Source organism: Callospermophilus lateralis, unplaced genomic scaffold (assembly GCF_048772815.1).
Source record: "Callospermophilus lateralis isolate mCalLat2 unplaced genomic scaffold, mCalLat2.hap1 Scaffold_60, whole genome shotgun sequence".
NCBI lineage: Eukaryota > Metazoa > Chordata > Mammalia > Rodentia > Sciuridae > Callospermophilus > Callospermophilus lateralis.
In genome coordinates, this window is record NW_027514584.1 from 2,457,677 (window position 1) to 2,462,104 (window position 4,428).

Genomic DNA, 4,428 nt, shown 5'->3' on the forward strand with positions numbered 1-4,428 from the left:
TCACAGTTCAAGGCCTAATTGTGACCCGCCCACCTTTGTGGCCAGAACCCAACTGTCCTGGCCTTCATTTGGCTCTTCCTCCAGGCTCAGCCTTTTCTCTGGAAATCACAAGGGACATGGATACCTCCTAACTGTAATTGCTGCTGAGAACACTTACTTTGCAATCTTATTATCTCAAAATTATTCCTTACAACAGTCTGTAAGTAGATACTATAATTATTGCTTCTGTTTTGTGGAGCAGAAGGTCAAGATCAGACAGGTTAAGAACCATGCCCAAAGGCCCCCAGCTAGTTAGGGGTAGAACTACTAGTTATATAATAATGTGTCCACATGTCTTTCCCATTAGACTGAACCTCATGAGACCAGAGATGGCAATGGGGTGGTTCACTCTGGTGTGCCTGACATTTACCAGTTGCTAAATAAATATGAATTAAATGAATAATGCTCATAAGTGATTGGAAATATTAGTACCTTCTTTATAGAGTAATAGTAGTAGCAAACATTTAGCCTACTTGCCAGGCCCTTTCTAAGTTCTTTACAGGGATGATTGCACTGCTACCAGAAACCATCCCAGGTGGGAGGTACCTTGTATTATTACTGGAATGATGGGGAGAAAAACTGAGGCTCCAAGGAGTAGTGACTTGCCTAAGATCATTCAAAACAATAAAAAAGGTGGGTTTGGTAGTCGATCTTCATTGCTTACTGTACTCCATCCTTCTCCAGGCTGCTTGGTTCCATTTCTGGTCAGTAAAGACAGACCCTGGGCAGTAAAATGACCTTCTCAGTGTCACCCACCAAATCAGCAAGTGCAGGTTCTAGGGTCCAAGAAAGGTTTACCTATGAACACCCCTAACCCCATCATTGTGGGCAGGTTCTTTGGGCTTGTCCTCGTTTCTTGTCCAGCACACAGGAGACACTGGGTAGAAGTTATTGGGCACAACCTCAATAAAGAGGAGAGGCGGCCAATCCTCAAGGAGTCCATGAGGCACTTGAGGGGCAGCCTTCAGTCCGCAGACCATGGCATTACTTTCTAATAGGGACTCCTGGGCACTCAGCCCTGTGCAGTGGTTGGGGCGGGGGTGTGGGGTGAGAAGCTTAGCAGCTCCATCCAGATGCGAATTGTCCCTCCCACACTTCCTGGACTGCGGGGGCCTCCATTAGAGCCCCTGAGGAGTCAGAATCCACACCTCCGCAAATGGGCCCGCTTTCCCAGGGCCCCCCTGCCCAGACCTTCCCTGGCCTCTGTGGGTTTTGACACCTCTCTGCAACCTGGTGGGGGTCCACCTCGCACCTTTGGTTCAGATAAAAGCTGAGGCCCGAAGGTGGCAGGTCCAGCCTCCCAGAGCCCACAGCCCCGGCATGGCCCAGTCGCCTCCTCAGCAGAACTTCCTTGGCTTAGACCATTGGATCTTCTCCCAGGGTTGGGGCTGGGAGGGCCATTCCGACTCCACGTCCCCAGCCTCTTCCTCGGATTCCTCGAGCTCGTGCCCCTGTGACAGTGCCCTCGGCCTCTCTCAGACCGCACATCCAGCCCGCAGCGTCCGAGTAGCTGAAGCCACCCCGACAGTGCCCAGACGTGCACGGACGGGACCAGCGGGTGGACAGCGGCAGAGCGCCAGCGAGCGCGAGAAGCTGCGCATGCGCACCCTGGCCCGCGCCTTGCACGAGCTGCGCCGCTTTCTGCCGCTGTCCATCGCGCCGGCTGGCCAGAGCCTGACCAAGATCGAGAAGCTGCGTCTGGCCATTCGCTACATCGGTCACCTGTCGGCTATGCTGGGCCTTAACGAGGACAACTTGCAGTGTCGGCGCCGGTGGTGCGCGGACGCAGTGTCTCCCCAGGACTGCGCTCTGCCCCGACGGCGGTCCCATGCAGGTGCAGACCCGGGATCCTGGCCCGGGTTTGGGCACTGCTTTCTGTACCGGGCCGTGCTGGGGGTCCCCGCCCTCCTATCCTGCGACCGGAGCCCTGGCTGAGAGCCCGGGGAGCAGGGTTTCCAACACGGATTCCTGGGTAACACCCCCTTACTGCCGCAAGATACAGTCGCCCCCGCTCCAGCCCCTAGGGAGAGTTCCTGACCCGGTTCTTTGGACGCCACCCCAAACCTGTCCTGGGAAGCAGACATCCCTAGAGCCTCAAAACCCCGCTGCACCCTGGACGCCACCAGTGGAGCTGGCTGCAGTGTACCAGGTACGCCATGGAGGCCCTTGCCCTTTCCCTGGTTTGATCCCCAGGTTTAATTTGGGAATGGAGTGGGTGGGTAGTTTCTAGTCTGCGGAGGATCTCATCTTTTCAGATCCTAGTTTATCTAAGGGCGGGAAGGATGGAAAGAACCCTAACATCTGTAGGGAAAGAGATGAGGCCCTGAGAAGTGAATGCCACAACCACTGCCACCCAGCAATACTCACAGCGGTGGACAAGAGAGGCTCCCTTCGAGCTTGCTCAGAGGTGGGGGTGGAAGTTGGGAGATTGCACTCTCAGGAAAGGCCAAGTGCTTCTTCATTAAGGGTTCAGGAGGGGAAGGGAGCCCAAGGTAAAGGGTGGACAGCGGTGGACCCTTGCCTGCGCCTTGCACAAGCTGCACCGCCTCCTGCAGAGCCTGACCAAGATCTAGACGCTGCCTCTGGCCATTCACTACATCCTGAATAGGTGGGCTTGCAGTTGGAGACAGTCATATTTTTTTCAAGTTTCATTCATTTATGAGGCCAATGAATGAATCGTGGTTCATAAACGATCATATTAGTAACCAAACTTATTAAATTCTTATTGTCTGCTCCACACTATTCTGTGCACTTTCCATTTATTCATTCATTCTGCCCTTCAAACAATCCTATGAAACATATATTAGCATCCCCATTTTAAAGATGAGAACACAGACAAAAAGAAGTTACCTGGATTCCCACAGTGTAGCAGAGCTGGGATTTAAAGGTCAGCAGTGAGTCTGCAGAACCAGTGCTTTTAACCACTTTGCTCCACTGCATCCATGGCACCAGGACTGTAAAGACATCATCAGCCATGCCCTGGGGAGCATCCAGGTTTTAGATTTCTGGCCAACAAGCTGTTCTTGTCTTTTTTACAGGGTATCTCTGGGTCTTCAGAATCCTGTCTACCTCTGGGAAGTCCACCCCTTCTGCCCCGCCCTTCATGCCGAGACTCCAGCCTCAGACCCAGTGGGGGTGTTGGAGCCACAGTGCAGAGGTGCTGCCCAGCTCAGAGGACCAGGGACCTGGCCCTGTTTTCCAACTCAGTGAAGTGAGCCTCACCTAGAGTTCAGGCCTACGGCTCAGTAGCTGCCCTGAACTTTGGCAAGAAGATTTGGAGGGGACCCACCTGGGCATCTTCTAATGGCCCTACCTGGCCTTTTTACATCCAAGAATCAGGCTTGCAATGTGGACGTCCTCCTCTTCTGTTTCTTTGGTGGTTTTAAAGCTTTCTAGCCAAATACTTATCATGAAAACATCTGGAACAGAGATAGTGGGTATCCTTCCTAGCTGGATCGGGGTTATGACAGTGCCCTCTACTGCTAGGCACCCCCCTCCCATATACCATGCCTTGTATTCTGCAGAGCACAGTCTGAGCTGCTCTGAAAAGGGGGCTGCTTGACCCCAAGGAGACCATGCTTGGACTGGTAAGGGAGTGGGCATGGAGGCCAGGCTCTTGCTCTGCTGTGCTTCTTAGTGACAGCTGTCCAGAATCCAATATGCTTAAGATGTTTTGTAACTTTTAAAAAAAGAAAAAATACCAATAAAATTTTGATACAGTCTGTTTTTCTATCAAGATAGGTTTTCCTTGCCTCTGGGGTAGGGGGGATATTCCCATTCTTGGGGAACAAGGCCAATTGCCCTTGCACTCCTTGAGTCGAGGCCTGCCAAGATAGATGTGGGCCCTTGCTTATTATCGTGATGGTATTTATTGTGTCCTGGTTCCAGGGCTGAGAGTACTGCCTGGCCTGCTGTGCAAGGTGACCATAGGTAAGCTAAGACTAGGGCCTGCTCACTTGCCTCAGACACATCACCGCAGCTCATTTTCATTCTTCTGGTTGCACTCCTGCTGACCCATGGGGTAAGCATATGCAGTTATAAACAAACAGGGCCTCCAGGGGAAGATGCCTGAGATGCAGAGACCTGTGATTTAGGGCTCTTTCACAATGATATAAAGTTTTTTCCAAAGGATGCTGTGAGTGGCTCCTATGTGCTTGGCCCCGTGTACTGGTGTCTAGGGCTGCCATAGCAAAATACCACAGAAATGCATTTTTCAGTTCTGGAGTCTAGAAGACCAAGAAGTATAGGCAGGTTTGATTACTTCATGGCTTGCAGATGGCCTTCTCACTGTGTTATCTGTGTCCTAAATCTCTTTTTTAAAAGATATCAGTCATATTGGAATCAGGCCTACCCTAAGGACACCCCACACACACCATTTAATGTTTTTTT

The 4,428-nt window shown here is 51.7% G+C and overlaps 1 pseudogene; it reads left to right on the forward strand.

Annotated features, from left to right (window-relative positions):
* Nucleotides 1-1,359: 1,359 nt before the first annotated feature.
* On the forward strand, nt 1,360-3,343 carry LOC143407505 (mesoderm posterior protein 2-like; annotated as a pseudogene).
* The last annotated feature ends 1,085 nt before the right edge of the window (nt 3,344-4,428 follow it).